The 12,500-nt window shown below is 40.2% G+C and overlaps 1 protein-coding gene across 4 annotated transcripts in view; it reads right to left on the reverse strand.

The window, feature by feature from the left end:
- Nucleotides 1-12,500, reverse strand: part of LOC133638425 (astrotactin-2-like) — a 910,889-nt gene that overhangs the window by 328,291 nt on the left and 570,098 nt on the right. Inside the window, exon 1 of one of the 4 annotated variants that reach the window (XM_062031016.1) lies at nt 10,904-11,323. The exons of the other annotated variants lie outside the window; for them this stretch is intronic. The gene's annotated coding sequence lies outside the window, so the exon portion shown is untranslated. Of the gene's footprint in view, nt 1-10,903; nt 11,324-12,500 lie in introns of those variants that run through there. 4 annotated transcript variants of the gene reach the window in all.

Genomic DNA, 12,500 nt, shown 5'->3' on the forward strand with positions numbered 1-12,500 from the left:
CGATATCAACCGATACCAATGTATACAGTCGTGGAATTAACACATTATTATGCCTAATTTGGTTGTGATGCCCCGCTGGATGCATTAACAATGTAACAAGGTTTTCCAAAATAAATCAACTCAAGTTATGGAAAAAAAATGGCAACATGGCGCTGCCATATTTATTATTGCATACTTGCCAACCTTGAGACCTCCAATATCGGGAGGTGGGGGGTAGGGGTTGGGATGGGTGGGGGGCGTGTTTGGGGGCGTGGTTATTTACAGCTAGAATTCACCAACTCGAGTATTTCATATATATATATATATATATATATATATATATATATATATATATATATATATATATATATATATATATATATATATATATATATATATATATTTATTTATTTTATTTACATAAAATAAATACTTGAATTTCAGTGTTCCGGTGGCTATCCATTAGATGGCAGTATTGTCCTGTTTAACTTCTCCGTTCATGATGAGTATATCATTTCGGCCACCGTGTTCAATGGAGAAGTCTGTTCTACATATTTACAGGCAACATCACCTTCCCCTTCGAACTGTCCTGGATGAACTGACATTCTTGTTTCCATTCGTTTTGGAACTTGCAAGCGTATTTCTTCATCTTGCTCGTCGACGGCGTCGCCATGTCTGTAATTCCCTCGTTCTTCTGGTTCGTCTCCTTGTTGTGTGCGCAGTTGTCCACTCACTCTCTAAAAGCCCTAGATATCATGACGTCATTGGCAGGCAAGCTGTTTATATTGTGGGAAAGCGGACGTGAGAACAGGCTGTCCCCACTCAGTCTCAGGTCCGCATTGAGCTGGAGGGGGCGTGGCCTCCAGCTCCGGCTGAATACCGGGAGTTTGTCGGGAGAAAATCTCTGCCGGGAGAGGCGCTGAATACCGGGATTCTCCCGCTAAAAACGGGAGGGTTGGCAAGTATGATTGAAGTCACAAAGTGCATTATTTTTTTTAACATGCCTCAAAACAGCAGCTTGGAATTTGGGACATGCTCTCCCTGAGAGAGCATGAGGAGGTTGAGGTGGGCGGGGTTGAGGGGTAGCAGGGGGTGTATATTGTAGCGTCCCGGAAGAGTTAGTGCTGCGAGGGGTTCTGGGTATTTGTTCTGTTGTGTTTATGTTGTGTTACGGTGCGGATGTTCTCCCGAAATGTGTTTGTCATTCTTGTTTGGTGTGGGTTCACAGTGTGGCGCACATTTGTAACAGTGTTCAAGTTGTTTAAACGGACACCCTCAGTGTGACCTGTATGGCTGTTGACCAAGTATGACTTGCACGTCACTTGTGTTGTGAAAAGCCGTAGGTATTATGTGATTGGGCTGGCACGCAAAGGAAGTGCCTTTAAGGTTTATTGCCGCTCTGTACTTCTCCCTACGTCCGTGTACACAGCGGCGTTTTAAAAAGTCATAAATTTTACTTTTTGAAACTGATACCGATAATTTTGAAAACGATACCGGTAATTTCCGATATTACATTTTAAAGCATTTATCGGCCAATAATATCGGCAGTCCGATATTATCGGACATCTCTACTTATTAACATGCAAATTAGTAACATATTGGCTCTTAATTTGTCATTATTCTGCATGGCTTTATTATACAACAAGTAAGCCATTAACTAAGGGTCTTCCCACGATAACATCAGAATTATTGCTTATTAGTAACCCTAACCCTAACCCTTATATGTTCCCCTAGTGTCCAAATAACTCTAAATTAGGTCTTTGTTACTTTAATAAGCAACTAATTAATGGTGAATATGTTCCCCATACTAAAGTGTTACCATATACAGTATATATATATATATATATATATATATATATATATATATATATATATATATATATATATATATATATATATATATATATATATTATATATATATATACACAAAACCGTTCAAAAGTTTGGGGTCACCCAAACAATTGTGTGGAATAGCCTTCATTTCTAAGAGCAAGAATAGACTGTTGAGTTTCCGATGAAAGTTCTCTTTTCCTGGCCATTTTTAGCGTTTAATTGACCCCACAAATGTGATGCTCCAGAAACTCAATCTGCTCAAAGGAAGGTCAGTTTTGTAGCTTCTGTAACGAGCTAAACTGTTTTCAGATGTGTGAACATGATTGCACAAGGGTTTTCTAATCATCAATTAGCCTTCTGAGCAATGAGCAAACACATTGTACCATTAGAACACTGGAGTGATAGTTGCTGGAAATGGGCCTCTATACACCTATGTAGATATTGCACCAAAAACCAGACATTTGCAGCTAGAATAGTCATTTACCACATTAGCAATGTATAGAGTGTATTTCTTTAAAGTTAAGACTAGTTTAAAGTTATCTTCATTGAAAAGTACAGTGCTTTTCCTTCAAAAATAAGGACATTTCAATGTGACCCCAAACTTTTGAACGGTAGTGTATATATGTCAGTATCTTAAAAACAATGGAATGCTGTCAGACAGCAGTGTTCCTGTAAATCTGCCAAAATGAATAGACCAACATCAAATGTCTACTGTAGAGTACATTGGTTCTCCAGAATATACAAAATAAGAATAATAGTGAAGGGAAAATTCTGCCTCCATGGTCCTTAGCTTTCTGGAAATGTGGCCCCCAAAACAATTTACTTGACTATCCTTGCTTTAGAGTAATCGGTGTCAGCTTATATGCCAGTTTGATTTACGATCCACTGAAAATGAGTCAACAGACAGCCATTATTGCATTAACAGCTGGCAAACGTACAGTAAACAGTCTAAATGATGTCCAGAGTGGGAATGTTTAGTGTGAGCGCCATTATTGTCAAGCACTGGCTTAATCCTTTTGGGTATGGAATTGAGCAGAGCTGCAGGGATTGTTACTGGAATCTTCTTCCGGTCCTCCATGATGACCTTAAACTCCTCCACCCTCCTTCCTTCCACTTGAGGATGCCCCGCAAGTGCTCAACTGGGAGACATACTTGGCCAGCGGAAGCCTGTTGAAGTGTGTCTGGCCTTGTTTTCATGTTTGAAAACTCCAATTTCCCAAGAGGAGATCGGTTTTTTTTGCCACCGAAGGCCACAGTACATGTTGGAATTGCATTGTTTCCTGGATGAACCACGGCTCCCCCGGTGCCCACAGCACTCTCGTAGCCTCAGACCGGGATGCTATCACCATGCAGGCAAGAAACAATTACTTTGCTCCAAACTAATGTTGACTCATTTTCAGTGGCTCGTGAAGCTAAAATCCTATACAAGCTGTGCACTGACAACCGTCATTTAAGGGCTGTAAAGTGCACCTAACTATAATAAATATAATAAATTTTTGGACACATATATTGGCTGTAGAAGTCTCTAAGGCACAGGTGTACACATTGAGGCCCTGTCTACATTAAGCCGGGTAACTCCATCCATCCATCTTATTCCGCTTATCAAAGGTCGGGTCGCGGGGGCAGCAGCCTAAGCAGGGAAGCCCAGACTTCCCTCTCCCCAGCCACTTCGTCCAGCTCCTCCCGGGGGATCCCGAGGCGTTCCCAGGCCAGCCGGGAGAGATAGTCTTCTCAATGTGTCCTGGGTCTTCACCATGGCCTCCTACCGGTCGGACGTGCCCGAAACACCTCCGTAGGGAGGCGTTCGGGTGGCATCCTGACCAGATGCCCGAACCACCTCATCAGGCTCCTCTCGATGCGGAGGAGCAGCGGCGTTACTTTGAGCTCCTCCCGGATGACAGAGCTTCTCACCCTATCTCTAAGGGAGAGCCCCGCCACCCGGCGGAGGAAGCTCATTTCGGCCGCTTGTACCCGTGATCTTGTCCTTTCGGTCATAACCCAAAGCTCATGACCATAGGTGAGGATGGGAACGTAGATCGACCGGTAAATTGAGAGCTTTGCCTTCCGGCTCAGCTCCTTCTTCACCACAACGGATCGATACAGCGTTCGCATTACTGAAGACGCCGCACCGATCCGCCTGTCGATCTCACTCCAGAAAAGGGTTGTTGATGTCTTGTCTTGGTTTCTTCTGTCTTGTGAATTGCATGTTTTAGTTTGAAAAGTAACTCCTCTCGTTTCAGATCACCTGCCCTTCTTTTTATTGAATCAGTCTGACGTCATCCCTGACCCCTGATTGTTTCCACCTGTTCCCCATTACCCTCATGTGTCTTATAAGCCCACGCCTCCCTTTGTTCTGTGCCAGATTGTCTCGTTAATTTGTGCCTCTCTAGCCTCCTGTCCATGCCTTGCCTCGTCTCGTGTTTGTATACCTTGATCCTGAATTCCTTCGTTGCTATTTTGAGTTTTCTTTTTCTCCTCCTCAGCAGAGGGATTTTGTGTTATTTAGTTTTACAGCCGAAGTGGTGATTTTTCCGTTTGTCTTACAGTTCTTTCTTTTCCTGAATTTTTTGAGTGACATTTTTTGTTAACCTTTATTAGATTAGAGAAAGTGTAGTTTTTATAGCCATCGTTTCTTCCTCCTGTTGGAGCGTTTTGTGTTTATAATAAGCTTCATGGTATATACGGCGCCAAGTATAGTTCGTCATTGTTTTTGTGTTTTCCTCCTTTCAGAGTGATTTTCGGTTGTTCCTTTTTTTTGGAACCTTTTTTGCCGACTAGTTTAGTTCATACTTGCCAACCTTGAGACCTCCAATATCGGGAGGTGGGGGGGGGGTCTTGGTCGGGGGTAGGGGGGTGGGCGTGGTTGGGGCGGGGGGCGTGGTTAGGGGCGTGGTTAAGAGGAGAGTATATTTACAGCTAGAATTCACCAACTCAAGTATTTCATATATATATATATATATATATATATATATATATATATATATATATATATATATATATATATATATATATATATATATATATATATATATATATATATATATATACATATACATATATAATATATATATATATATATATATATATATATATATATATATATATATATATATATATATATATATATATATATATATATATATATATATATGTATATATATATATGTATATGTATATGTATATGTATATATATATATATATATATATATATATATATATATATATATATATATATATATATATATGTGACGGTCCACAACTGTATGTGGCAAAATGCAGCTCCACACTGCTGTCGCTTCAAAATATCACTGGCACCAGGTGGATTATGAATTTGTTTTATTACAGTGTCCTGCAAAACAGTGCAAATTGTGAGACTGTGAGTCCACTTGGGTCACGGGATTATCAATTGGAAGGCGTCACAGTTCTGAGCACTTCCCGCAGGTAAAGTACATACCACTTCTCGCCACGCGCTGTTGCAACACTTCATTCATAATTTAATCAAGCATAATGAACGTCTGTTTCTACACCGTTACATATATATATATATATATATATATATATATATATATATATATATATATATATATATATATATATATATATATATATATTGATTTTATTATATAAATAAAAGAAATACTTGAATTTTAGTGTTCATTTATTTACACATATACACACACACAACACATCTACTCATTGTTGTACTTGAAAGTACAATGCTTTGTTAAGGGTTGAATTGTCCATCCTCTTTCTATTCTCTGTCACTATTTTTGTAACCATGCTGAACACCCTCTCTGATGATGCATTGCTGTGTGGCACATCATCATCAAATGCACGAGAGTGTGGAATCTTCCATCTCTCCCTAGCATGGCCAAAAACCGGTCAATCCTTGCTTCCTGGGGAAGATCTTCCCTGGCAAGCAATTGGTACTCCACTACTTGTACCCGGAGGCTGGTCAGGTCCAATCGCAGCTGCGGCAGACTTTTTTTTTGGGGGGCGTGGCCTCCAGCTCCGGCTGAATACCGGGAGTTTGTCGGGAGAAAATCTCTGTCGGGAGGTTGTCAGGAGAGGCGCTGAATATCGGGATTCTCCCGCTAAAAACGGGAGGGTTGGCAAGTATGGTTTAGTTATTATATATATTGAATACCCTGACTCTGGAGGTGAAAGGAAGCTTTCAAAATAAAAGCCTGCCGAATTATTCCCTACTCTGCATCTGAGTCCTATCTCTTGACCAAGCCTGACAAGGGTGGAGTTCCGGATAACTCCTTATACAAATAATTATTTAGCCTAAGCCTTGTGTCAGCCACACTAACCCACCGTTTAAGGTTCCCCTCCTTGGATATTTTTTTACACGGATAATTGCGCCGTATACTTCCCGAATCTCCGGCTCTTAGCTTTGTATAGACTCATTGATTGTTTACAAACTGTGTTCGGAGAGGAAGTGATGCCAGAAAGACCGCGCCCCACACAGAAGTGACGTCAGAAAGAACGCGCCACAGCCAGCTTCATAACAAGCAGTATCGTAACTCGGAGGTAACCACTAGAAATATGGAGGCGAGTCATCCAGACATGCCTGTGTTTCTCCTTCTTCTTCATCAGGGGTGTCCAAAGTGCGGCCCGGGGGCCATTTGCGGCCCGCAGCTAATTGTTTACCGGCCCGCCACACATTCTGGAAATGCTATTGCAAAAATAAAAAATAAACATTAACTAGAAAAAGTTGCAATGTTGACACAAAGCTGCCATGCAGGCTGTTTTTTTCTTTTGTCTATCTTTATTTTTATTTTTTTGACATTGCTTAAAAAAAAATCAAAAATCAATGTTATAATGAATTATTGACCTATTCAAGGCTCCAATTATTTCAAATATTTCACTTTAAAATGTTTTATGTGGAAAATATTGCATTTGTATGGCAATGTTGTTGCCATACAAAAACATCAACATTTTCTTTGACAAAAGAGCATAAAACAAACAAAAGAATAGTTCAAACCTAAAATTGACAGATATATCTGAAGTTGATCTCGTAACTTAAGTGTTGAAAGTAAAAAAAAACGAATGCAAATGTATCACTTTGAGTGGGGCACCTTTTGTATCCTAAATATATTCAAAAATAACAATGAATTAATATCAATGGTGTCTTGCATTATTGATGTTTTTAAGGCTCTAATTACTTCACATCAAACATTGCTTTCTGAATGTTTTGGGCAGTGGGGGAAATACTGCACATTTCAGTTTTATTATAAAAAACAAAGTTGTCTTGACAGAAAAGGCATAAAACCTTTTTGGTTTTTTAAATGTTATATCAACCTGAAGTTGATATACTGTAGAGATTTACTGTAAGCGTTAAATAAAAAAAATAAAAAAAATAATTTGACTTGTTTTTAACATTTTAATGACTTAGACACTTTATGGTCCCCGGGAGCCCTAAAGGTAAAAAAAAAAAAAAAATCCATATATTTTGTTATGATTTGAAAATGAAAACTATCAAAATGGCCCCCACAGGCTTTAATTTTTACGTATGCGGCCCTCAGTAGAAAAAGTTTGGACACCCCTGTTCTACATGTACAGACACCTGTGGAAATCACAAATGAATACCTTAAGAAAAGGAAACACGCAATTGCAGCTATTTGGGATACAACACATCTCTGACGGCTACATAGCAATGTTGAGCGACGGTTTTGGATAAGGCCTGGAAACACGGCAGCCTGGTGGGATATGTTTGTCACCGAGTGTGTTGTGCCAGAGGAACGGCAAGAGAACTTCCGAATGTCCAAGTCAGCTGTGATTCTACTTACCGAAAAACTTCATCCATTTGTTGAAGGAGAGACAATGAGAATGCGGGCTCCCGTGGATGTTGTACAAAAGGTAGCGTGTGCTTTGTATTACCTGGACAACGAGGGAGTACTACGGATAACAGCGAATGCATTTGGACCGTCTCTTGAAAAGCTAAAATTTAAAGGCCTACTGAAATGAATTTTTTTTATTGAAACGGGAATAGCAGATCCATTCAATGTGTCATACTTGATCATTTTGCGATATTGCCATATTTTTGCTGAAAGGATTTAGTAGAGAACATCGACGATAAAGTTCGCAACTTTGGGTCGCTGATGTACCGGAAGTAGCGTGACGTCACAGGAGGAAGTGCTCCTCACCTTTCCCCATTGTTTACAATGCAGCGAGAGAGATTCGGACCGAGAAAGTGACGATTACCCCATTAGTTTGAGCGAAGATGAAAGATTTGTGGATGAGGAACGTGAGAGTGAAGGACTAGAGGACATATCTTTTTTCGCTCTGACCGTAACTTAGGTACAAGCTGGCTCATTTGATTCCACACTTTCTCCTTTTTCTATTGTGGATCACAGATTTGTATTTTAAACCACCTCGGATACTATATCCTCTTGAAAATGAGAGTCGAGAACGCGAAATGGACATTCACAGTGACTTTTATCTCCACGACAATACATCGGCGAAACACTTTAGCTACGGAGCTAACGTGATAGCATCGGGCTCAAATGCAGATAGAAACAAAATAAATAAACCCATGACTGGAAGGATAGATAGAAGATCAACAATACTATTAAACCATGGACCTGTAACTACACGGTTAATGCTTTCCAGCCTGGCGAAGCTTAGCAATGCTGTTGCTAACGACGCCATTGAAGCTAACTTAGAAACGGGACCTCACAGAGCTATGCTAAAAACATTAGCTCTCCACCTACGCCAGACAGCCCTCATCTGCTCATCAACACCCGTGCTCACCTGCGTTCCAGCGATCGACGGAGCGACAAAGGACATCACCCGATCACCGATGCGGTCGGCGGCCCGGAGACGGAGGGAGTCAAGGTGAGGTCGGCGGCTAGCGTGTCTGCTATCTCAAAGTCCTCCTGGTTGTGTTGCTACAGCCAGCCGCTAATACACCGATCACACCTACAGCTTTCTTCTTTGCAGTCTCCATTGTTCATTAAACAAATTGCAAAAGATTCACCAACACAGATGTCCAGAATACTGTAGAATTTTGGGATGTAAACAGAGCTTTTTTGTATTGGATCCAATGGGGTCCGAGTACTTCCGTTCTCTACGTGACGTCACGCGCATACGTCATCATACATCAGGGGTCGGCAACCCAAAATGTTGAAAGAGCCATATTCGACCAAAAATTCAAAAACAAATCTGTCTGGAGCCGCAAAAAAATAAAAGCCATATTACATACAGATAGTGTGTCATGAGATATAAATTGAATTAAGAGGACTTAAAGGAAACTAAATGAGCTCAAATATACCTACAAATGAGGCATAATGATGCAATATGTACATATAGCTAGCCTAAATAGCATGTTAGCATCGATTAGCTTGCAGTGACCAAATATGTCTGATTAGCACTCCACACATTAAGTCAATAACATCAACAAAACTCACCTTGGTGCATTCATGCACAAACTTAAAAGTTTGGCGGACAAAATGAGACAGAAAAAGAAGTGGCATAAAACACGTCCTAGAAAGTCGGAGAAAGTTATGTAAACAAACCGCGGTGAGTTCAAGGACCGCCAAAATTAGTAGGACAAAACGGCGCTCGCCAAATATTAGAATCAGTGAAGCATGTTTAATATAAACAGTGTGCTTTATAACAATTAGGGAGGTTTGTGTCATATTTGTCCTCCTACAGAAACCATATTAAAATAAAAAATATATTTTTTTCCCCTCATCTTTTTCCATTTTTGAAAAAGCTCCAGAGAGCCACTAGGGCGGCGCTAAAGAGCCGCATGCGGCTCTAGAGCCGCGGGTTGCCGACCCCTGTCATACATAGACGTTTTCAACCGGAAGTGTCACAGGAAATTTAAAATTGCACTTTATAAGTTAACCCGGCCGTATTGGCATGTGTTGCAATGTTAAGATTTCATCATTGATATATAAACTATCAGACTGCGTGGTCGGTAGTAGTGGCTTTCAGTAGGCCTTTAAACGCTTGTTTATGCTGCTTATGTTTTTTTGTTGACAAACAAAAATAATAGGTGCCAAACTTGCATTTTCACTGCAAAGCTCAGGTTGGCTTGCAAAAAACAACAAAAAAACAACAACTGCATCCTCCTCTGAAATGCCTTGAAAACTTCTGCACTCGTCTCTGAATAGAATTTAATTCCGCTCAAATGGATTCCAAACTGTCATCAGAGCTGCAGAGAGACTTGAAGGACTCTGATAATAGATTTTAAGCCCTCCGTGTGGCATATCACAGCTGTGTTAGCACCCACTCTGACAAGGGTGGTTGAAATAACACCCACCTAAATGAGACTGGGGGAAAAAAAGGGGGGGGGGAATATTATGTCTGAGCTAATCTTTGAAGACCACAGTGCTTTGTCAGTTCTTTGCTTTTGTTTTGTAAGCACTTTGCAAATTATGTAAACGACGTGGTTTGGAAGTGTTTCAACTTTCCAAAGTACTTTAAACTTAAACCTGACAGCTGTTAGTTTCGTATTTCCCTTCCCTAATGAGGGAAGAAGTTTGCCTGGCAGTTCACCTAGAACAGGGGTCAGCAACCTGTCGCTTTTCAGCCTCCTAGTGGATTCTGGGTGTATTTTTTTTTGAATACCAAAGTGGGGGAAATGAATGTTGTATAATTTAATGTAGATAATGTAGATGCCCATATCTGCAATCTACAAAGGAAAAGTGTTTATTTCTTTTTTGAATTTGACTTAATTGAATGTTTGAATGTATGTAGTGTTTGGCTCAGCCGGACCAGAGCAGAAGGGGATAGAGAGAATGGCAATTTTTCAAAAAAGAAGACATAAGGGGGAATTGTGGGGACCCGAAGGGGACAAGACGACAACAACAAAAAAAAAAACCAAACATGAGTACCGTATTTTTCGGAGTATAAGTCGCTCCGGAGTATAAGTTGCACCGGCCGGAAATGCATACCGTATTTCCTTGAATAGCCGCAGGGGCGCTAATTAATTTAAAACCTCTTCTCACTCCTGCGGTTACCAAAACCATGCGGAATGAGCAAGCATGCTCTAATTATTTTAAAACCTCTTCTCACTCCGGCGCATACCTTATCATGAAAAGCACATTTAATAAAAAAAAAACTTTATTATGATCTTACCTTTACTTGTAAATGGGTCCATGTGCAGCTGCTTCTGATCAAAGGCAGTCTTTCTCATCTTTCTTCAATTTTAAAAGTCTCTGGAGATATTCCTTTAATTATTACCTCCTGCTTCGATTGAAAGTCCAGTTTAGAAAACGGTTTTATTTTAGATATGTAATCCTCCATGGTAAAAGTGCAAGCAAACAATTGCTGCATGCTTGCTGCTTGTTGTCTTCTTCTGCAGTACCTGTCTCCTGCAGTACTGGTAGTCGCAAGAAGGATCACTAGCGCCCTCTACCACCAGGAGGCGGGAGTCATTTAATGACTCATATTTGACCCGGCGGAAGTGCCAAGCATGCGCTAATTATTTTGCGAAACGAATTTGACCCGGCTGTAATTCTAGGCAGGCGAATACTATATTCCCGGCGCCAATTCAAGGAAATACGGTAATAAAGAAGGAAAAAAACATATATAAGTCGCACTGGAGTATAAGTCGCATTTTTTGGGGACATTTATTTGATAAAACCCAACACCAAGAATAAACATTTGAAAGGCAATTTAAAATAAATAAAGAATAGTGAACAACAGGCTGAATAAGTGTACGTTATATGAGGCATAAATAACCAACTGAGAATGTGCCTGGTATGTTAACGTAACATATTATGGTAAAAGTAATTCAAATAACTATAACATATAGAACATGCTATACGTTTACCAAACAATCTGTCACTCCTAATCGGTAAATCCCATGAAATCTTATATGTCTAGTCTCTTACGTGAATGAGCTAAATAATATTATTTAAAATTTTACGGTAATGTGTTAATAATTTCACACATAAGTCGCTCCTGAGTATAAGTCGCACCCCCGGCCAAACTATGAAAAAAACTGCGACTTATAGTCCGAAAAATACGGTATTTAGTGTTTGGCTCAGCCGGACCAGAGCAGAAGGGGATAGAAAGAATGATCATTTAAAAAAAAGAAGACATAGGGGGGAATTGCTGGGACCCGAACGGGACAAGACGACAACAACGACAAAAAAACAAAACATGAGTACATAAAAATGGTGTTTCAAACCATAAAACAAGGAAATAAGTAAATAAGCCAACCAGGTAGACTTGACAGGTCAGGTAAAAATACCATCTAATATACCAAAAATATTGTCTGATTACAAGAACATTTTGAAAAAAAATATATGAAGAAGAAGACATAATGAACCTTTTTGAGCAACATAAAGAGCTGGTATCAACTGTATCAATATTTCAGTATCGATCCGCACTTCACTATCCTGCATGTTTAACCTGAGTCTGATACAAGAACAGTCTCGAAGAACTGTCTATACTGGAGCCTGCAGTGCCCCAGACTGGAAGTCCCTGCAGAGAGTGGTGAGGACGGCGGAAAAGATCATCAGGACTCCTCTTCCTCCTATCCAGGAGATCGCAAAAAGCCGCTGCCTGACCAGGGCTCAGAAAATCTGTAGAGACTCCTCCCACTCCCACCAAGGACTGTTTTAACTGCTGGACTCTAGACAGAGGTTCCGCAGCCTCCGTAGCAGATTTTCAAGTTCTGTAACAGCTTCTTCCCTAAGGCCATAAGACTCTTGAACGCATCAAAATA

Source organism: Entelurus aequoreus, linkage group LG21 (assembly GCF_033978785.1).
Source record: "Entelurus aequoreus isolate RoL-2023_Sb linkage group LG21, RoL_Eaeq_v1.1, whole genome shotgun sequence".
In the NCBI taxonomy this organism is placed as follows: Eukaryota; Metazoa; Chordata; class Actinopteri; order Syngnathiformes; family Syngnathidae; genus Entelurus; species Entelurus aequoreus.